Consider the following 23672-nt stretch of genomic DNA (forward strand, 5'->3'; position numbering starts at 1 on the left):
ATTAGTCCTTGAATATTAAAATTACATATGCTTATGGCACACAACCTTCAGCTTTCTCCTGGAATGTTTGTTGAGCCTTCGTCGGTTACCATAGGACTTGTGGAGACCTCTGAAGTTGGGTAACGAAGTCTCCACTTTACACTTCCCGACAGCCCGTAATATGATTACCACAGCCAGATATTAACACTATAAACACTACTCTATGATTATCAAGTAGTTTGGGATCCATACTCCAAAAAAAAAAAACCCACAGTGAAAGCAATGAAAATTACAAGCGTGTATGACCTTCCCACTTGAGCTAGTTCGCTCTTGGTACACTGTCATTTATTATTCATAAAACCCCTCACACTTTATATTTCTATTACTATATAACACTTATATATATCTGGAGTTTTTATCCATAAGTTTCCTTCAGTAGTATTAGTTTATTGTCACTGAAGTCATTCAATTTTTCATTCAGTAAAATACGTAGAGAGCCACGGATTCACTTTCACTGTTATAACATCAAGTATTTGTACTCATATTCTTATATTATTAATTACTTACATTACTATTTAAATTTTCTATTGTATTTTCAATATTTACCCTTCTATTTTACTTACACTATGTTATTCACTGTCACTTTCAGTAAGATAAAACTATAATACACTGTTCAATCATATGTACTGAACATCCATTGCTTTCACTTGCTATTTACACATTATTTTCACATTACTCTCCTTTCCCACTTGCACCTTTTAGAACTGCTTCTGGCTGTGGTAATCAAAGAAGCAGGTAACACAGAGGGGAACCTGGCACTCAGCGCACTGCCAAGAGGTGCGTTTGTGCTCAGGTATGCGTCGGGTGGTATGTGCACACACCTGGCACCTGCGGATCGCAGCCTTCCTCTTGCCTGTGGCTGGCATTAGCACCAGTCTGTGCCGATCCATATACGCCCTCTGCTCAAGTCGGTCGGGAAGTGTTACTGGATGGCGCCTTGGAGTTGCTGCTGTCACCCTACCATATCTTTCCAGCAGCTGCTGAACACAAGTCCTGGCAAACAACCTCAGGGAGAAGGACTTGGGTGGCTTGACCTTCATCTTGTACAGGATGAAGGCATTCAGCATTGTCATGTCTATGAGATGCAGAAAAACTTTCCTGTACCACCTAGTATTCTTCCTGAGGCAGTCGATCTCACCAAATCATGTCAGACTTATCCACCAGCCGCATGTTGATATTGTAGTCTAACACAGCATCAGGTTTCCTCACAGGTTCGCCTGTCCTACGGTCAACCTTCCCACTGTCTGTCATTTCCCCCTTATGAACGGTGGTGAGCATGTGCACGACCCTCTTGTCATGCCACCGTATTGCCAGCATCTTCTCAGACTTGCGTAGGTGCACGTCTCCTCGCAGCGAGGTTCCTGCCTCTGGGAATTTAGGGAAGTGGGCACGATTACTTTTGACAGTGCCACAGGAGCCAATGCCGTGCTTTGAAAGGTATTTGGCAAGTTTTGGTGCTGTATAATAGTTGTCTGTATACAGCACATGATTCCCACCAAAATACTTTTCAAGGAGCACTTTCACTACACAGCCTGAGAAGCCAAGGGGGTGTGTTTTATCCAGATCGACAGTGCTGGCTGAATAAATGACGAAGTCAAGGATGTACCCCGTCTTACAGTAGCACAGTACAAAGAACTTGATTCCAAAGCGATGGCGTTTGCTTGGAATGTACTGTACAAACCGAAGATGTCCTCTGAACAAAACCAAGGATTTGTCAATGACAACCTTCTGAAAGGGGTGGAAGAATGACATAAACTTATCCTTCATTCTGCTCAGAATCTCCCGGATCTTCCAGAGGGGGTCGGTTTGGGAAGGTACATCAATGTCGGCAAAGTGCAGGTTTCCCATGATGTTCCGGAAGCGATCTCTGTCCATGTACTTACTGAAGGTGGGTGAGGGTAGTAAGGGGGCCATGGACCAGTACTCTTCCAACTTATGCTTCTCCGAGTGTGGCATGAGAAGCATGAGGGCGAAGAACACATACAGCTCCTGCACTCCCAGCATGGACCACTGTTGCATCTTGGCTGCACCTGTACCACTTGCAGCACGTTGTGATTCATACCTGTTGGTCTCATCACATATGTGCTGCATGACTTCGTCATCTAGGAAGGCCAAAAGGAAGTCCACACACTCAGCATCATCGTCAAGAGTGAAGGCAGGCTGTACTCCTGAGGAACTCTCATCAAAAACTAAATGTTCTGGCACAAAATCGGACCCTTCCGTCCACGCGAAGGTGTCCAGGATTCCCTGTCGTGGCGGTGTAGGATGGGTGAGGGTGGTGGGTGGCTTTGAGGGAGATTTACCCTGTTCAAGGTCACTCACACTGACCCTGAGTTGCCGTACAGCACTAGCAGCCCTTACTCTTCTATAGTCTGTCTCAGGAAAAACGAATGTAGAACATCGTCTATTTTACTCCAAAGTCACTGTCAAAGGCCGAAGGCATCTGATTTAACGACCTGTGGGAATACAGGCTGGCCAGGGACAAGGCCTGAGGCCAAGAGGCACACACACACACACACACACACACACACACACACACACACACACAATCAATGAATGGGTATAAGTGACCCGCTATGCTCACAGGTCAATATGAACTGTGGTTCCTGTTTTTGGATGCAACTTTTTTTTTTTTTTTTTTTTTTTTTTTTTTTTTGGAGTTACAAAGCGCTAAAAATAAACGAAAAATATTGGACCAGTTATTCGTTGTATATTTAGATTTAACAGCATATTATTCCTTTTATTTTACATTTTTTTTTTTTTTTTTAGCTTGATTCGCCTGTCATCAAGAATTTGTAAGTTGGCATCTCAGGTCACAGCACCTGACTGACTCCTGGAAGATGACAAGACAGAGTTGTCTGCAGTTTTCCCCTTGCTTCAATCAGAGCTGGATATCTATATTTGCATTTCATCAACGGACTTACCCTCTCTCTCTCTCTCTCTCTCTCTATCTCTCTCTCTAAACCCCTGCTTCCCTCCTTTCTTCTCTCCCTCCTCTCTCCCCCATCTAGCATCTCCCTCTCTCTCTCTCTAAACCTCTGCTTCCGTCCTTTCTTGTCTCCCTCCTCCCTCCCCCATCTACCCTCTCTCTCTCTCTCTCTCTCTCTCTCGTGTGTGTGTGTGTGTGTGTGTGTGTGTGTGTGTGTGTGTGTGTGTGCGTGCAATCATTATCATGACTAATGGTATGTTTTGTATTGGAAAGTAAAGATGAGGAGAAATATTGTGGAATCTATGGCGAATATTGTGTAGACATGTATGAAGGTGAACGTTAATTGACCCACGGAATTAATGACAGTTCCACATGCTGACGTCTCGAGGGGACTTCTTGTAGTTGTTCTCAATAAATATATTCCAATGTTTTATTTATTTTATAGTACTTATACCACAGTTAAGTTATACTTTGCATTGACATTAATATTCACTACTACAGAACCTTGAGAGAGAGAGAGAGAGAGAGAGAGAGAGAGGGCGGGGGCTGGTCATTCCCAGGGGACAAGTGGTCACTCCTCACCTCTCTCTCTCTCTCTCTCTAGCATGCAGATCCACCCCCCCAGAACTCAAAACATCATCCTTCCTGCCTTTCTATCCATCCCCATCCCCTCTCTTCACCTAGTTTTTTGCCCACATACACAACATTTGCACACACACACACACACACACACACAATGAATGAATGAATGGGTATAAGTGACCCGCTATGCTCACAGGTCAATATGAACTGTGGTTCCTGTTTTTGGATGAAACTTTTTTTTTTTTTTTTGTTACAAAGCGCTAAAAATAAACGAAAAATATTGGACCAGTTATTCGTGGTATATTTAGATTTAATAGCATATTATTTCAGGAAACTGGCAAATGGGGCCCCCCCCCTTAGAAAATTCCTTGGTGCGCCCCTGCTGGGCACTGATAGATAAATAGAGGATTCACATTGTTTTATTACTTAAGAGTTGTGTGTGTGTGTGTGTGTGTGTGTGTGTGTGTGTGTTTTCTTAGTGATAGCTGAGTAGCCTAGGGAAGAGGAGGGATCGGATTAACGGGATGGGGGGAGGGGGATTCCACCAGTGAAGAAGAAGGTTTAGATGAGGGAGACATGAATATCGAGAGAGAGAGAGAGAGAGAGAGATTGTATTTTCAATGTAAATTTTAGAATATAATGAATATTTATAAAGGAAATGCTACTGTTGATCCTTCGATCAGTAATACTATTGTAAATCAGTTTATGTTTTTTTCATAAAGAATAGTAATTAAACAATAAAACAAAATAAAATAATTTTTCTTCACCTTTCATGGCTATTTCATTGGCTTCCTTACCCAACCCCTCCCCACATTCCGACCCGGGCCACTCCCATCCTACATCCCTCCTCATATGGACCGATATCAGGACACTGCCAGATAAATAGAGGCTACACATTGTTTTATTATTTAAGCGTCATGTGTGTGTGTGTGTGTGTGTGTGTGTGTGTGTGTGTGTAGAGGAAAGAAAACGGAAGAGGGAAGGAGGAAGGTCCAGAATCCCGAGGGGACCTCTTAATCCTTCACACGGTCACTCGTGTTCCGATTTTGGCAAAGGCTTTGTAAAATTCTCTCCATGTTTCCTGAGAAAGGGTATAGTAACTCTACTTTTACGGGTCAGGGATTTACCTATTCCTCTACGGCCTGCCTTCACTGTTGATGCTGGTGGTGACTCCGACGACGAAGACTCCGGAGATAATTCAGCAGAAGAAGAGGAAGAAATGAGTGAAGTGGGGCTTGGGGAACGAGGAGGTGAATCAACTCGGGACTCATGGCGGGCTGGGTCATGCGGGGCCATTGTTCTGGGGCTAACCCGCCACCTTTTCACTCCCTTCCCAAATTCCTTCCCTCGCTGCACTAACGGCTCCTTTCCCTTGGAGCTTGGGATAACTTTCGACACTGAAGCACTCGTACTAGTACTTTCTGGCACGATTTCCTCACCTGGCTCATCACACGATTCCCCCGGAGGGTCAAAATCACTATCCATCATCACCATTGACAATTCCGCTAGTTCACATTCCACTGCAGAGTCACTTAGTCCTTTCCTGCTTCCCTCACGACTTTTTCTGGGTGTAGAGGTCACGGGGCCCTTTGCAATGGGCACAGAAGCGGTAGAAATGGCAGGGCGCGAGTGCGACATGTTTTGACCACAGCGGAGGACAAGGAACTAAATGTCGCGGCTTATCTGAGAAGGCAAGGGTTGACACTGACAATGAGGATGACAGCTGCTAACTTACATGCTAATAAATTATTGGTAGAAAATCTCGGCAATACATAAAGAAATAGGTAGTTCCAGGTGAATGTAAATGTCACTTAGGCTTCTCCCTTCCTTTCTGATATATATTTTTATTACAGACATAGGTTACAAGGCATAATTCCAAGGGGAAATTACCGTGGTAATGTAGCGAATGAATGCATGTGAGGTGTTGTCAGGTGATAATTAGCCAATTCCTGGTGTATACCACTATCACTTACCTTATTATTTTTTTGGTATATATTATTTTGTATAAGTACAGGGCATAGGGCTTATTTCAATGGATGAAATCTGTGGAAAAATCCGGGAGAGATTTGCTTAGCGCAGCGCGGCCAGGGAGGTGAGAGGACAGGGTAATGGAGGGGAGGTAGGGAGGGGAGTCAGGAAGGGGGGAAAATCACTAAAATGTCAACAATGGATGGGAGTACAGATGAGATTTGGAGTGCTGACTAGTGTTGGACATTGGCAGTACTGATAGATGATACAAGCCACCACTTGAAAGCCAGGGATAATTCAAAATAACACAGAACCACAAAAGTGACGCCCTGCGGTAGGATCCATTGCGCCCAAGCGTCACGAAAGTGACACCCCGAGGTTAAGGGGTTAAAAATATTAATTTTATTTTTTGTCATCAGATCACGCATTTCTGGGCTCAAACTCTTCATCACCCTCGCCTTTTTGTAATTTACGTCTCGTGGGTGGGTGTGAGGGCGGTGATAAGTCGCCAACACCATGGGAGGTAGACGGGGGTGAATCTGCCATTGCCAGGCTACAAACGAGAACTGAATTACTTAATACTGTACATGTATGCGATATTTGCCAACTGCAGTGTGGCAGGGTTTGGCAACAGTTCCCGGTGGCGTAGAGGGAGACTCAACGTTCCCATGGAAACCACTGATGCTTCCTCGTGCTTGAAATTATGGTGCAGAGACCCATCACCTCATATGAGACAATCAGCATGGCCAGGGGTGGCCTGCATATCTGAATTAAATATGCGATATTTGGTAACTGCAATATGGCAGGGTTTGGCAACAGCTCTGATGGCAACGAGGGGGAGTCAACATTCCCATGGAAACCACTGTTGTTTCCATATGCTTGAAATTATGACATGGAGACCCATTGCCTCACATGAGGTGATGAGCTCGGTGGAGGTTAAGGCTCTGTAACATCCTGCTAGTCCTAGAAACTGTTGTACTTCATCCAGAATTGTGGTTTCAGGGAAATCTCTTACTTTTATTTCTTTGTCTGAGATGTGGATACCCTTTCCATCCAGCTTATGGTCAAGGAATTTAATATCTTTAAGGCAAAATTTTCAATTAGGGGGGTTAATTTTAAATCCAGCATTGGCTAACTTATTTAGGAGTTGGTTTAATATCTGTCAATACTCTTTTATTGTTTTTGTTTATCATAACATCATCCATACAAACAAAAATTAAATTACCTAGCATTCCTGATAACACATTATTCAGTATTCGCTGGAAGGTACATGGGGCCGTTTGAAGCACCATGGGCATTCTGCGGTACTGAAAATGACCACTATTTGTGGAAAGTGTTGTATATTTGCATGATCCCCATCTAACTCCTATCTTGTAATAGCCACTGAACAAATCAATTTTTCAAAATACAGTACACGGTTTTCTTGTCCAATATTTTGTAAGACGTCATTTAACAATGGCATGGGAAAACAATCAGGAATGGTTTGCTGCTTTAGTTGGCAATAATCAACGACTGTCCGCACTTCACCATTTTGGTTACAGTAGGTACAAAGAAAAGTGGTGGATGGGGGTGCCCATCATCCACTCACTCGATGTTTTGTAGAAATGCCACATGATCTCTACACTGAGTGACAAGCCAAATGGTTTCCTGTACCCAGGAAACCATTTATTATGCTGGGTGGTAACAATATAACCGGGGTTACTGGCAGGGTTAGGTGTCTCCCAGATTCCCCTATCCAAAATCACTTAATCATGGCAGTTGTTTCACAGAACCTTGGAGGGCCCAATACTGTGCAGGGCCTCAACCAAATGTGCAGATTCGCATGGCCATGTGGAATGTGTGAGGTGTGAATGCGGAGTGCAAGAGGGTGGAAGTGGTGAATGTGTTCAAGATATGCCGTAATGGCACTGTGTAAAACAAGGATGAAAGGGTGTGAAGTGGAGGAGTGGGAGGGTGTGAAATATGTAAAATCAGGAATGAATGGGCGAGGAAGATGCATGGAAGGAGTTGCTTTGCTGATGAATGAGGTGTGGCAGAGTGGAATGACAGACTACAAATGTGTCAGCTTGAGGTGTATGTATGTCAACTTCGAGTTTGAGAAGGTGAAAGTGGAGTGATTGTAGCATATGCACTGTGTGAGGACAGGAATGAGAGAAAGAATGGTTTTGGGATGAGCTCGGTGATGTAGAGGGAGAAATGCCCAGGAGCTATAAAGCAATCGTAATGGGGGATATGAATGGAGGAGTAGGCACTGGTCCTGAGGATAACATAATCGGTTGTTACAGAGTACAGTACTGTACCAGGGGAAAAAGATAATGGGAAGCAACTAAAGGATATGTGTCAGGAGAGGAGGGTGTGCATTTGTAACTCGTATTTCAAACACAGAGATGCACATAAATATACATGGTGTAGAGGGAATGGGGATCATGTTGAAAGAAGCCTGGTTGATTACGTGCTCATAGAGAGGTTGATGATGGGAATGACTGCTGATATGAGGGCCGAGACAGGACGATGTAGAGGTCGGTCAGATCATATGATTGTGGTATGCAAGATCAAGCTGAGAGGGGTGAGGTGGATCAGGAGAGAGAGCAGCAGTCAGGGAGAAAGACTGAATATCGAGAAGCTAAGGATCAAAGTGCAGATGAGTACAGGACCAAAGCAGACGAGGAGTTACAATAAGTGAATTGGATTGAAATGGATCTGGACAGCCTGTGGAATGCATATAGGGATTGCTTAGTTAGGAATGCTAAAGTGGTGTGTGGTGTAGAGTAACTTACTTATCTTTCTTCTATGATTGTAGCAAGAGTAATAACAAAGAGGAAAGGTATGGCATGGTGAGATGAGGAGGTTAAGAGAGTTGTGGAAGAAACGAGGAAGAAGTGGCTGAAGTGGTTACAGGATAGGGGTTCAGTTGAAATAAGAACTGAATATACTGAGAGCAAGAAGCACGTAAAGAGACTAGGGAAGAGGAAAAAGAAAGAGGTACCGGTAAATGAGGATCTAGGAAGAAAAATGAATGTGAACCATTCTGAAAAAAGGAAGTTATTCTGGAAAAAGGTGTGGAAATGTAGAAGAGAAAGGGGAAAGAAATGTGATGGTGTGAAGGATGTAGGTGGTAGATTATTAACCCATGGAGCTGAAGTATGGACCAGAAGGAAAGAATATTTTGAAAGCCTGATGAATGGGAACTGAGAGTGCAAAGCAGCTGTAGACATGATTCTTTTGGGGGGTGAGCTGAGAAGGAATGCAGTACCAGGAGATGTGACGCTCGCACAGGTGAAGAGTGCTGTGAGTGGCTGAAAAATAGGGTTGATTAGGTGTATGCAGAGATGCTTAAGTGTAGTGGAGAGAGTGGAATGAAGTGCTTGTTGGAGATATGTAAGAAGGCTTGGATGAGTGAAACTGTGCCTGCAGAGTGGAAAAAGGCTGTGATTGTACCCCTGTGCAAAATAAAGGTAAGCGAAGTGAGTGCAAGAACTATCGTGGCATAAGTGTACTGAGTGTGATGGTGAAAGTATATGGAAGAATTATTATAGAGAAAGTAAGAGAGATATAAGAAATCCTAGTGAGTAATGAACAGGGTTGATTTGAGTGACAGACGAAGTGTGGATCAAATATTTGCAGTGAGACAGACAGCAAAGAAGACCTGTGAGAAGGACTATAAGGAGTTTATGGCATTCATGGATCTGGAAAAAGCATATGACAAAGTCGACACAGAAAGCATTGAGGAAAGTTCTGCGCATGTTCAGTGTAGATGGTATGCTGTTAGGTGCCATCAAGAGTTTTTATGATGGGCTAATGGGCATCTAAGTGAATGGTTCACGATCGGCGAGGGTGAGCGACAAGGTTACGTAATGTCCCCATGGTTGTTCAATATATACATGGCTGGGGCGATGAGAGAAGTAAAAACACGAGTAATGGAGAGAGGGATGGCGTTGGTAATGAATGGTGATGGATGGAATATCTCAAATTTGTTATATGCTGATGATGCAGTACTGCTTGCAAGTACCAGACAAGAACTTAGTAGGCTAGTGCAGAGTTTTGTTGATGTCTGTGAGCTTCGTGCCTAGAAAGTAAATGTAGAAAAGAGTAAAGTGAAGGTTATTGAGAGAGAAGGTGTCTCCCAGTGTGATGTTACAGTGAATCGAGACAGACTGGAATTGGTGAGAGAGTTTAAATACCTTGGTACCGTGATAGAAAAGAGAGGAAAATGCCCAAAAGAAGTGGAAAGTAGAGTGATACAAGGAAGAAAAGTAGCTGGTGCAATGAAGGCCTTGATCAGAAACAGAGGCTAGAGTGTTGCAACTCCATGAGGCTTACATGAAGGAGTGTTAGTGCCAACTTTAACATATGGATGTGAGTATATGGTGTGGCATGAGAATGAAAAGTCAAAAGAGTAAGACCAGTGAAGATAGAACTGATGAGGAATGTACGTGGAGTACAGAAGTGGATAGGATACGAAATAATGTGATTCGTGAAAGATGTGGAGTGAGGAAGTCGGTGGATACCAGAACTGAAGAAAGTGTATTGAGATGGTATGGTCATGTGGAGAGAATGGATAGAAAAAGAGTGGTGAAAAAGGTATATCTGAGTGAATTTGAAGAAGGGAGGAGGCAAGGTAGGCCAAGGAGAAGGTAGTAGTAGTAGTAGTAGTTGTTCCCAAGGCAGTCTGGCCGAACAGCCCCGAGTCCCTTAGGAAGGCCATGGCCGAGACCAGGCTTTCCCACAGAGCTCTCAAAGAGTGTATGTTGTGTTGTTGGTGTAGGTGATTCTGTGCAATGTAGTCTTCCATAATGTGCTTAATAGTATGGGGCGCTGTGTTGCATCCTGGACAGGCATCAGCGACGGAGTCATCCAGCCTCTTCTGGTAGCTTAAGAGGGCTGGATGGTGCCCACATCTCAGCCTGGCCAGGTGGACCTTGTCCTCACGAGGAAGATAGGATTCAGAAGGGTGGATGTCAGGAGGCCGTGCATGCAGCTGTGTGTTGTCTTTAAGTGACTGAATGGACCGGCGAGTGATCTGAGTGTGGATATGCTTCTGGAAGCTGGTCTGAGGTGGGCGAGGGGGGAGAGATGACAGTATTTGTGTATGGTATCGTATGCTGGGTGTTGTTTGATGTTCGTTGGTGTGGGTGGTTGTTCTGCCATGTACTGTAGTGGATGTTGTGGGTTTGTGGAAGCTGCAGCAAAAAACTGGGTGCCTCTTATGTCTAGGTGATCCTTGACTTTGAGGACTTTGGTTTCTTGATGCAAGTGGTCTGTGGGTGTAGTAGCTGTGCAGCCTGTGATTATTTTTAGGGCCTTGTTCTGTATGGTCTGTAGAGTGTTGTAGTGTGTTTTGGTCAGGTTAGAAGCCCAGGCAGGGCTTGCATAATTCATCATTGAACGTATGTATTGTTTGTATACTGTGGTGGTGGTTTCTTTGTTGTGTCCGAATGTTGTATGGGCAAGTGACCTCAAAGCACTGAGTCTTGGTGTTATTTTATTTTTAATGTTTGTGATGTGTTGTTTAAATGACATTGATGTATTGTATGTTACACCAAGGATTTTGTGTGTGTGTGTGTGTGGTAGGGGAGTGTTATTTATGGTGAGGTGTGGGATGTGACTGTGTTCTGCTGTCCAGTTTGTGAGAAGAGTCACTGTAGATTTGGCTGGGGCTATTTTGAGCCTGTTTGTGGTGAACCATTCGTGTACTGTGTTGAGGTAAGGTTGAATGATGTGTGCAGCTGTGTTTGTGTTTTGGTGTGTAAATGTAAGTGTTATATCATCTGCACAGGAAGCTATGTGTATCTGTGGTGTGTGGGGTGTGGGTACGTCGTGCATGTATAGATGAAAGAGTGTAGGGGACAAAACAGATCCTTGTGAAGTTTCTGATGTTAGAAGACTGACCAACAAATGTTACGCAAGGAGAAGGTGGAGAGATATGGTGGATCAGCGTGTGAGGAAGAGAGGTTTGGAAGTCGGTGAGGCTAGGGAACTGACAAGAGATCGAGCTGGCTGGATGAATGTTGTGAGGAGAAGTGCATGATCAGGGACCTGGCACCCTTTTTTAACGTGGCAGCATCCAGACTGACTCAATCGGATAGGTTAATGTGAAACTGCAGAACGTGGTGAATGTTTTTGGTGTATCCGGGGGATTGAATGATGAGTGAATGGAAACGTGGCCTGTTCGATTGGGCAAATTTGGGTTGGCTGGACATTGCTACTCCTCACCCTGCCCTAGGGTGGGAAAGGAGGTCTGGATGATGATGATGATGATGATGACAAAAGAAAAGTGGTGCGTTCCATGGGGACACTGAAGGTTCAATGATATCCAAACTTTGCAGTTCATCCACATATTATTTGGCTAATGCACACTGTGAGTGTGCAACTCTATATGCTGGTACATGGATAGGTTGTGTGCCAGGTTTTATGTTAACTGTGCTTTGCATTAAATTTGTTCAACCTAATTTTTTACCAGGTGATGCAACTGTCTGTCAGTGTATTTATAGTAAATCCTGTAGGTCATTAAAGTGAGTTTTATGCCAGGTACCCCTTTTTTGGATAAGGGCTAAGGCGTTGCCCTGGGTAGAGGACTTTGGTTTGGAGCGTGTAGCATTTTATGACCGGATGCCCTTCCTGATGTCTACCAATGACCCTTGGGTGGATTCGATCCTCCGACCCTTCAGTCAGAGCGGAGCGCTCTAACCCACTGAGCCACGGCTCCTACATTAAAATATTCTAAGTGAATCAAATGTTCTTTTATGCACTCTGTCTGTCAATTTACTTTTGCCTGATGTTCCAGCTATGGTTACTTCACATATAGAAGCTAGACGAGTCTCTACGTTTCTTCTAATACAATAACATTGCAGTTTCTCAATTTACTCTTTATCATGGCTTTCATAAGTGAAACTGGTGGTAAGGCTATGTCATAGTTCATGAAAGATGTGTGCGTGGTTGTTTGACCTTGGGTGGGAGACATGACCTTGGCCGAGAGAATCTGAAGAGAGAGTGGGTCAGATTGTTCATTTTCTCTGATAGAATGTAGGTCATACTATTCGTTTCTTCTTTTGTCTTTAATAGCTCTTGTTATTTTGGATTTTCTACAATTGTTTGGTGTAGTATCTGCAGAAGATTTTTTTCTCTATGAATTCATCATCAAATTGTATACCATTATGGTAAAATGGGGCATCAGTAAAATATTTTCTGCTCTCCTCATACATAGGCCAAGCAGCATATTTGCTTTAATTGATAAGTTCTCTACTATGTAGAACACAGTGGTGACTTTTTTGGTAATCTCTGTAAATTCGACGTCTAACTCAATCATACCTTTTACAAGTACCAGTATTTCCTTACCATCTATTCTATCTATCTATCTATCTATCTATCTATAGCCCGACGCCCTAATCCCGCAAAGGGTGGCCGCAGACAAAACGCCTCCAAGTCACTCTGTCACCCACCATTTGACTCCCCTCCCCCCAACTCACCCCCCCCTCCCTCATATACCTCTCAACTCCATCCCTCCACCTCATCCTCGGTCTACCCCTCCCTCTCCCTCCCTCCACCTCACCTACATACACCCTCTTAGTCAGTCTTTCATTCTCCATTCTCTCCATATGTCCAAACCACCTCAGTGTATTTCTCCTAATCTTTTCAACCACATCCAAATCTACCCCACAACGTTCCTTCACTTCTTCATTTGTCAACCTGTCCCTCCACGTCACTCCACATGCTCCTCTCAAGTAACTCATTTCCACTGCTCTCACTCTTGACTTGTTCCCCTCTTGCAAGGTCCACGCCTCGCTTCCATACGTCAGGGTAGGGATCACAATACCATCATGCAGTGACTTCTTAACTTCCATACTCACCTCCCTATTTCTCATCACTGCTTTCAGTGTACCAACAACCTTTCTTCCCTGCTGTACCCTTTCACGTACTTCATCCCCCAAAGTTCCATCCTTACTCATCACACTACCCAAGTACTTGAATGCACTCACATTCTCCATATCCTCACCATCCAACCTCACTGCACACTCTGTGACTTCATTCCTCTCAAACACCATAACTTTACTTTTGTTTACATTAACTTTCAGCTTCCTCCTCCTACACACTGTCCCAAATTCATTCACCAAACCTTGCAACTCCCATTCATCTTCACTCAGCAATACTGTATCATCAGCAAACAGCAACACCGGAAGCTTCCAAATCTCACCCTCATTCATTAGGGCCACCCCCACATCCACTGCCCTACCTTGCACCTCCTTTACAACCCCATCCATATATATATTAAACAGCCATGGAGACATCACACACCCCTGTTTCAGTCCCACACTGAGATCAAAGAACTCACTCAGCTCACCATCCACTCGCACCATAGCCCTAGCTCCCTCGTACATACTCTTCACAGCACTCAACAATTTCCCCTCCACTCCATATATTATTAATACCTTCCACATACCTTGCCTATCTATTCTGTCATAAGCTTTCTCCAAGTCCGTGAAGGCAGCATACATTTTCCTTCCCTTCTCTAGATACTTCTCCACTAAACATCTTAGGACAAATATCTACATCTACAGTGTATAAATCTAAGTTTGATTCCTCAATAAATGTTACCTTTCTCCTTTTCTTAAAAATTCATGCTAATTTATCTTGTGTTATTAGATTCACTGGTGAGCCTGAATCCAAGAATAATAAAATCTTTTCATCTTCACAAAAAGTGGAAACCAGAATGGTTTCATTTCCATCTATGATCGTTATTTTTACTCTTGGTTTGCTTGATTGTTTACTTTAAGTATTGTTGTCTTTTGTGGTGATGTGGACTCCCCTGAACTGAAGGCAGCTATTAATTTTTCCACTGTTTTATACTCTGTGGTCCAATGACCAACAGATTTATGTTTCCTACAGTAGGTTTCAAACCCTTTCAATTTGTCTCTGTCTTCTTTATGATGTAATGTTCAGGTCTTGTGTGGCCTAGATTTACACAGTAGAAACACAGCCTACCTCTCAAATTTGACCTACGAGGTGATTTAAAATATATATTGGTCTATCTGTGGCAACATGCCTACTAGGGCCCGAATTTCTAAGCATGCATGTTGCTAGGTGTGCATGTGCAAGGCCTTGAGTTCTGCTGACAGTCTGTCTTGAGACTTTCTTTGGTTTTTTCTTGGATCAGATTTATTAATCACTGCAACAGTCTCTGCTACTCTCATATCTGTTTTATTGCTCTGTGATATTTCAGACACACCAGCCTTTTTGCACTGTAATTCTGATACACATAATCTAGCAAACACATTTCTGGACTATATTATTTTTGCAATTTTTTGAACTCTTTCGGACAATTTACATAATGGAGTTGTACATCCAATTATGCCAATGACATGTAAGGAATTGTTGAACATACAGGATGGAAGTAATGCGAGTATAAGTGGCTGGGGAATGGCTGGGAGAAGGAGGGAGGTGAGAAGACAGGAAGAAATCAGTAGGATAGAAGTTGTGGAAGCAATGAAGAAAGTTAAATTGGAGAAAGCCCCAGGAATTGATGGAGTGTGTGGTGAAATGTTGAAGCATGGGGGAGAGATAGTAGTGGAATGGATGTGGAAGATGTGTAGATTGGCCTGGGAGGAAGGTAGAGTCCCGGAGGATTGGAAGTCAGGTATAATTATTCCCTTGTACAAAGGAAAAGGGGAAAAAGAAGTGTGTGGTAATCATAGGGGGCATTTGTCTTCTTCGTATAATAGGAAAGGTGTATGGTAGGTTACTTATTGACAGAGTTAGGGAAAGAACAGAGGAATTAGTTGGAGAAGAACAGGGAGGCTTTAAGAAGGGAAGAGGTTGTGTAGATCAGATATTCATTCTTAGATCTTTAGTGGAAAAGTTTCTAGAGAAGGGAAAGAAGTTGTATGCGGCTTTCATGGATTTGGAGAAAGCAAATGACATGGTGGATAGACAAGGATTGTGGAAAGTATTAAGAATATATGGAGTAGATGGGAAGTTGTTGAATGCTATGAAGAGTATGTACGATGATGCAAGGCCACAGTGCATGTGGATGGTGAATTAAGTGAATTTTTCTCTTTGAAGGTTGGGTTGAAACAGGGATGTGTCATGTCTCCATGGTTGTTCAATCTGTACATGGATGGGGTAATAAAAGAGGTACAAGGTAGTGTGGTGGATGTTGGAGTGGCCCGGGTGAGAGAAGATAGTGTTTGGAAACTCCCTGTACTGTTGTTTGCATATGATACTGTGTTGTTGAGTGAAGACGAAGGGGAGCTGCAAGGCTTGGTGGATGAGTTTGGGAGTGTGTGTAAGAAACGGAATCTAAAGGTGAATGTAGGGAAGAGTAAAGTGATGGTCTTTGAGAGAGGTGAAGTCAGTGAATGTACAGCGAGGTTGGATGGTGAGGATTTGGAAAATGTGAGTACGTTTAAGTACTTGGGTAGTGTGATGAGTAAGGATGGAGGTTTGGAGAGTGAAGTGCTTGAAAGGGTACAAGAGGGAAGAAAGGTTGCTGGTTCTTTGAAAGCAGTGATAAGAAACAGGGAAGTGAGCATGGAAGTGAAAAAGTTACTACATGACAGTATTATGATACCAACTCTAACGTATGGAAGTGAAGCTTGGACATTGTTGGAAGGACACAAGTCAAGAGTGAGAGCAGTGGAAATGAGTTATTTAAGAGGAGCCTGTGGAGTCACATGAAGAGACAGGCTGACGAATGAGGATATAAAGGAGCCTTGTGGTGTGGATGTGGATGTGATAGGAAGTGTTATGAGGAACACACTGAGGTGGTTTGGCCATGTGGAGAGGATGGAGGGTGAAAGACTGACGAAGAGAGTGTATGTGAGTGAGGTGGAGGGGGGAAGAGGGAGGGGGAGGCCGAGGATGAGATGAAGGGATCGGGTGGAGAGGTATATGAGAGAGGGGGGTGTGAGTTGGGAGCAGGGCAGTGAAATGGCGGGGGACAGGGCGACGTGGAGGCGATTTGTTTGTGGCCACCCCAAACAGGATTGAGGCATCTGGCAATAGATAGATAGATAGATAGATAGATAAAAAAAAGGTATATGTGAAAGCAAAAAAACTAGAGGTGATAGAGCAAAATTGTTTAGAAATTTGAATTAAGCATATGAAAATTAGTCAAAAACACCTATTCACATGCTTGCCTCAGATTTTTTTTTTTTTTTTTTTTTTTTTTTTAAACCAGTGTTATGTCCCTCCCCACCAGCATGTCTCATGTGAGTTTTACTGCAATGTGTGTATCACAGGAGTGGAGAATTTGTATGCCACAGAAGGTAGTGCCTACTCTCCTTATTGTGGTCTGTGATCCCGACACCACAAACCCACTGACTGAATGTGTGTCATTCTAAACTGCTTCCCCCCACCCCCTCCTGAAAGTCTGTATAGACGAAAAAGTTCAAGACTTACATATGAGTATGGGTGTGAGTTAGGGGATGTGACAGTGCCAGATCATCCTTTATAATGGTCACAAGTTTACCATACTTCAGGTATCTAACTTGTAACATTTATTTTGCCATTGCTGCACACAGACATACTGTCTTTGGAACAGGGTCCAATGTGATTCATGTCCCAAAAGACAATGCATAAACAACAAAAATCCACACAGAAAATTTATGAAGACAACAGTTGCAAAAAGAATTTTAACCTTGTTGGGAACCATACGGTAAGTGTTCAATTTGTTTCTGGGACACCAACAGAGCTGATAACCAACCTATGTTTGCTGCTACGCAGACAAAGAAAAACATTTGCATGGCCATATTTGCCCCTGGAAAATGGTTACACTGGTAGAAATTGTTTACCAACGTCTTCACTGGTGTTTATAAGATAAGCTAATAAAAGCACACAAAACTGATCAGCAAAAGTAGATTAATGCAGTGACAATGAACTTGTTCAGGAGTGCAAAATAGCTTTAAATAATTTCCTAACATCCTAGTGCAAAATTTTGCCTGCACAGTGCAAGAGCTAAGCGTGTATCTAGATGCAGAATTTCACGAACTTTCTCTTGATGTTTTCAGAATATCGATACGACCAATAGTACTCAATTAAATTGCCAAAAACTAAAAAACTCACTGGTGGTGATGCAGGGAGGTAATTGGTGGGAGGCAGGCAGCACACTAAGCAGGGGTAGGGGAGGGACGGCAGGGGTACGGGGAGGGAGACATGCCTGGCAGAGCTGAGCTTGGAAGAGGAAGGAGGAGGGACAGGGGGATGAGAAGAGAAGGCGGTCGGAGGACTTTGACCAGTCAGTTGGGAGCTGGACAGCCATTTTGCTCAGCATGTGGGTTACGGGCCTGTATTACTCGAGTACTGGCGGAACTTTTCAAGTGATCTGGGTGGTCGTGGGATATTGACCATTCGGTGGGGGAGATAGACAGGCTTTGTTCAGGTTGTGGTCTGGGGTCTGTATTACTTGTGCACGTTGCCATTAACGTCTGAGTGATCAGGGCAGACGGGGGACTTTGACCATTCAATAGGCAACCAGACAGCCATTTTGCTTAGCTTGTGGGTTACGGGCCTGTGTTATTCAAGTGCTGGCAGAACTTTCTGAGCGATCTGAGCAGCCAGGGGTCTTTGAGCATTCAGCAGGGAATGCGTGAGTAATACAGATCCCAACCCACAACCTGGGCAAAATGGCTGTCCGGCTCCCTACTAAATGGTCAAAGTCCCCAGGCCATCAAGATCACACGAAAAGTTCCACCAGTGCTCGAATAATACAGGCCCGTAACCCACAAGCTGAGCAAAATGGCTGCCCAGCTCCTTATCGAACGGTCAAAGTCCCCCAGCCACCCTCTCTTCTCACCCCCCCGTCCCTCCTTCTTCCCCTTCCAAGCTTAGCATTGCCAGGCGTGTCTCCCTCCCTGTCCTCCTGCCCTCTGTCTCCTACCCCTGCTTAGTGTGCTGCCTGCCTCCCACCACTTACCTACCTGCATCACCACTAGTGAGTTTTTTGGTTTTTGGCAATTTAATTGAATACTACTGGTCTCACTGGAATTCTGAAAATATCAAAACTTGTGAAATTCTGCATCTACATATGCTTAGCTCTTGCATGATTTATGTAAAATTTTGCACTAGGATGTTGGGAGGTTATTTAAAGCTCTTTTGCACTCTTGAACAAGTTTATTCTCACTGCAATTCTCTACTTTTACTCATCAGTTTTATGTGTTTTTATTAGCTTATGTTATGGTATAAACACCAGACTTATACCAATATAATCACTTCCTGGGGGAATTTTGCAGTGCAAATGATTTTCTTTGTGCATACAGAAGCAACCATAGCTTGGTTCTAAGCTCTTTTGGTTTCCACTTAAGGTTCTCGAGAGGGTTAAAATTTGTTTTTCAATCGTCGTCTTCACTAACTTTTTGTGGATTTTTGTTGTTCATGCATGGCCTTCTTAGTGTCTTGCATTATACTGAATGTTTCCATGTGTTTTGATGTCTACATAGCTGAAAGACCAAAGAAGACTGCCACAATTAGGAGGGATACTGTACATATAGGTAGGGTATCTGAGGATTTTTACTGTTTAAGCGGTCTTCTTAGTGTCTAGCATTATTTTGGATATTCCTATGTGTGTTTTGATATCTACACAACTGAAAGACTGAAGAACACTGCCTCGATCAGGAGGGGTACTGTACATATAGGCAGAGTAGTTGTGTATTTTTGTTTTTTAAGTGTCTAGCATTAGCCTATACTGGATATTCCCATGTGGGTTCTGATGTCTAAATACGGCTGAAAGACTGGAGAACACTGCCACACATAGAAAGGGTACTGTACACATAGGTTGGGTATAGGCAGGACAGAGGTTCAGTCGAGGATATTGCTCCGTAACTGGATTTCGTCCATATCTCGATATGCCTTTGGTTCTGTTACGTTGGATAATCGAGGAATTATTGTATACCCTTACCATGTGCTGCTAAACAGCTAATATAATGAAGGAATGTCCACCTCTTATTTAAATGACCATTGCTGTCAGCAACTGTGATATTTTCTCAATATTTTGCCTATAGGTTAAGTCTGATACTCGAAAATCTTCAAACGCTGCGGTAAAGTTGGTGGCAGAACTGACATGGGAATTCATACCTTCTGATATCATAACTATTCCCAACTCAGACAAAGTTAAGCATCATGCAGTGGACAAAGTTTAGCTTCATGTAATAGATTCTTTGGTAAACACAAATGGATTTATGCTCTATCAATCAAAGGCTGAGCTTTTATGTGCATAAAATAATGATAATGAGGCTTGCCTCATTTTGACTTTCTTCACTGTTTCTGCTACTTCCATCCTACTAATTTCTTTCTCTCTTTCACCTCCCTCCTTCTCCCAGCCATTCTGCAGACACTTATCCTCACATCACTTTCATTCTCTATGTTTAAAAGTTCCTGAAAGTGTTCTCTCCATCTGCTCACTTTTTCTCTTTTCTCCACTAGAAATCAACTATTTTTGTCTTTCACTCCCTGGCTAACTTCATCATCATCCTGTCTTACTCTCTTTACCTCTTTCCAGGACATTTCCTTTATCAGTATAACAGGGAGCCCACCAGAGGTAATAATATACTAGATCTGGTTTTAGATAATAAATAAAATGTCATTAGTGATATAGAGGAAGGGAAAAGGTTGTGTAGATCAGATATTCATTCTCAGCTCTTTAGTGGAAAAGTTTCTAGAGAAGGGAAAGAAGTTGTATGCAGCTTTCATGGATTTGGAGAAAGCATATGACAGGATGGATAGACAAGGATTGTGGAAAGTATTAAGAATATATGGAGCGGATGGGATGTTGTTGAATGCTGTGAAAAGTGTGTACGATGGTGCGAAGGCTGCAGTGCATGTGGATGGTGAACTAAGTGAATTCTTCTCTTTGAAAGTTGGGTTGAAACAGGGATGTGTCATGTCTGCATGGTTGTTCAATCTGTACTTGGATGGGGTAATAAAAGAGGTGCAAGGTAGGGTAGTGGATGTTGGAGTGGCCCTGGTGAGAGAGGATAGTGTTTGGAAACTCCCTGTACTGTTGTTTGCAGATGATGCTGTGTTGTTGGGTGAAGACGAAGGGGAGCTGCAAGGCTTGGTGGATGAGTTTGGGAGTGTGTGTAAGAAATGGAATCTAAAGGTGAATGTAGGGAAAAGTAAAGTGATGGTCTTTGAGAGAGGTGAAGTCAGTGAATGTACAGCGAGGTTGGATGGTGAGGAATTGGAAAATGTGAGTACGTTTAAGTACTGTACTTGAGTAGTGTGATGAGTAAGGATGGAGGTTTGGAGAGTGAAGTGCTTGAAAGGGTACAAGAGGGAAGAAAGGTTGCTGGTTCTTTGAAAGCAGTGATAAGAAACAGGGAAGTGAGCATGGAAGTGAAAAAGTTACTACATGACAGTATTGTGATACCAACTCTAACGTATAGAAGTGAAGCTTGGACGTTGTTGGAAGGACACAAGTCAAGAGTGAGAGCAGTGGAAATGAGTTATTTAAGAGGAGCCTGTGGAGTCACATGGAGAGACAGGCTGATGAATAAGGATATAAAGGAGCGTTGTGGTGTGGATGTGGATGTGATAGGAAGTGTTATGAGGAACACACTGAGGTGGTTTGGCCATGTGGAGAGGATGGAGGGTGAAAGAATGACGAAGTAACCAACATTTTTTTTTACTATTATTCTTTTGGTTTTCAATGCAGAATAGTGTGTTCTAATTAATTTTGACCTTCATTTTTTGGGGAAAAATCCCCCTTTTGGAATTTTGAGTAAGAATTCCAAAAGTAGGTTTATCCCCCAAAATCAAGATCAAAATTAATTCAGACACACTATTTTGCATTAAACTAACCTAACCTGACCCAACCTAACCTAACCTATGACCTGACAGACCGAGTGCACACGCCTGCACCAGCCAATATGGCGCGACATTCATCCGCTACTGAGTGACAGCCTAACCTAAGCCACTATATGACTAACCCAACAAAATTTGCTCCCCCAACTCAAACTAGGCTTAAAATGTAAGTCTTAGTTAGAATAGTTCAGGGACGTAATATAATGAAAATCGGTAACATTGGTTACTTCTAAAGTTATACCGCAAATATAAAGTCGAGTAGTAGCAACTGAATTTAAAAAGTCCTCTGCTGCTTAAAGTAAGGCATACGGTACATTGCCAGCAGCTTTACCAAGTAGTTAGTCTTAGCAAAATTTACAAGAACATTATAGACCTCAATATCAATTATACTACTTGTGGTAGGTGGTGGCGACCATCATCCACTCACTTGATGTAGTGCTGCCTACTTCTTCCTTTGCCTTTATCATTCTTTTTCTGTGCCTGCCCTCCTCTCTTCCTATTTCTCCTATCTTTCCTGTCACTTCTTATTCCTTTTCTTTCCGTTACAGGTGGCTTTACAATGAGTGACAAGCCAAATGGTTTCCTGTAAGCCAAGAAACCATTTACAATGCTGGGTGGTAACCATATAACCAAACCACACGTGCTCCCTACGTGTCAAGTGGGTTGGTGGAGGGTTAGTGCCCCTCCCTGTAAAACAAATAACTCAAGAGTCAAATGGCCACCCCCGTAAAGGATTATGGCGTCTGGCAATAGATTGATAGATAATTCGTGTTTATACCAACACCCGAGATAAAAAACAGTTTCTTACAGAAAGGTACTGTAATTTCCGCACAGATGACTCAGGTAAACTGTTATCCAAACTATATTGTAACACATACATACACTGAAATGAAACACTTCTTTAATCTAAATCACATATTACGATATTATACAGCTGCTCATTACACTTTGGCATTTTGGCAAATTAGTCAAACTATTGACCGATCCACAAATCTTATTCTATTGTAACAGCACCCTTTAACGTCGTGGAGCACTACAATTACTAGAAACAAAACAACACAGACATTCATTCTTGGGACAATCTATAATCTTAATACGTACCTTCCTTGGAATAACCCCAAATACAAAAAATCCAGAAGGCTTGAGGCTCTTGTTTACAATCAACACCTGATCGTCCTGAATCTCTCTCACTCCCGCCACCACCTTCACCAATCATTTTGCAGAACTTCCACAGCTGTTTACCTATTGGCTCCTTGCCTTTTTAATCTAATCATGGCTGAAAAACGGAGATTTGGCTTTGAAATGTAAAATTACAGTTCTAAAACAAAATACCTTTAAGAAACCTTTAGTTTTTGGAGGTGCTGTGAATTTCGCTTTTATGGTACTTAGATTACTAAAGAAAAATCATATGACCAAGCGTGATTGATTACCGCGCTTGATGCGTCTTTTTTTTTTTTTTTTAAATATAAATACATTTTTAGTAGCAATATCGTGCACACACCAAAGCATAGTTCTGAAACAGCCTTTAACATATAGAGATATATATGGATTTCCAGTCTATTGTAGCGATTTTATAATGTAACTGGTTATAGAAGAACACACATTTGAAAATAATAATGCATCACAGAATTGTGGGGAACTGCTGCAGCAGTACCCAACACTTGAACTTCGCGGTGGGCCTTACAACTCAACCTCGAGAAAAAGTAGTCCCTTGACAATACTGTGTATCAACGTTATGTACAAGAATCTTTCATGCTTACTTATTCTTAAAATAGTATGAGAGATAATTTTGTACTCAATCAATGTCATTTTTATCACTAAAATCTTCACATAATAATCATTAGATTTCGACCCACATGAACGCAAATCACTCGCAGATCTGCTTCAGTGAGGACTGCCAAATCGAATCATAATTTCAGCGATATGTCAAAATGTTAAAGATTTTTTCGCTCACCATTAAAAATATAAGGTATTATTGTATATTCTAGCCAGGTATCGCGTTAAGGAAGCACTAGGTTGCTGAATAAGGGAGATAAATAAAGAGGACAGTGTGAGGTTGACCAAACATGGCGGGCCAAGAGGCAGCGAGCCTGTGCACTAAGGCCACGCTCACCATTATTGTTGCGCGGCCGCCATTCCTACACCCAAGAATAACGCGAAAAGCCAAGCCCTAGATGTTTGTGTCTCCTTTCAGCGCTTCAATTTGGCATCAAGTGTAGTTCCCCCAGGATCTAGGTGACATAAAATGCTACAATACAAGGTAAATATGCTCTGTGGGTGTCGAAATGTCTAGAATATCAGAGTCAAAATATCGGGCCTGCCAGTGGTTTAGGCTTATATTTCACCCCGTTTTTTGCTCACG

At 42.7% G+C, this 23672-nt stretch overlaps 2 protein-coding genes across 4 annotated transcripts in view; one reads left to right on the forward strand and one right to left on the reverse strand.

Moving 5' to 3' along the window:
* LOC145417504 (WD repeat-containing protein 37-like) overlaps positions 1–22487 on the reverse strand; it is a 390073-nt gene extending 367586 nt beyond the window's left edge. For 2 of the 3 annotated variants that reach the window (XM_080286217.1, XM_080286212.1), the window contains exon 1: positions 22412–22463. The gene's annotated coding sequence lies outside the window, so the exon portion shown is untranslated. Of the gene's footprint in view, positions 1–22411 lie in introns of all 3 variants that reach the window. The other variant, XM_080286214.1, reaches the window with a different exon arrangement.
* A 963-nt stretch (positions 22488–23450) lies between these two features.
* The window catches only part of LOC145419206 (uncharacterized), a 289310-nt gene continuing 289088 nt past the window's right edge, over positions 23451–23672 (forward strand). The window contains exon 1 of the mRNA XM_080287441.1: positions 23451–23570. The gene's annotated coding sequence lies outside the window, so the exon portion shown is untranslated. The remainder of the gene's footprint in view (positions 23571–23672) is intronic.

Source organism: Coenobita brevimanus, chromosome 14 (genome assembly GCF_032717465.1).
Source record: "Coenobita brevimanus isolate Jiangsu-jjx chromosome 14, ASM3271746v2, whole genome shotgun sequence".
Taxonomy (NCBI): Eukaryota; Metazoa; Arthropoda; class Malacostraca; order Decapoda; family Coenobitidae; genus Coenobita; species Coenobita brevimanus.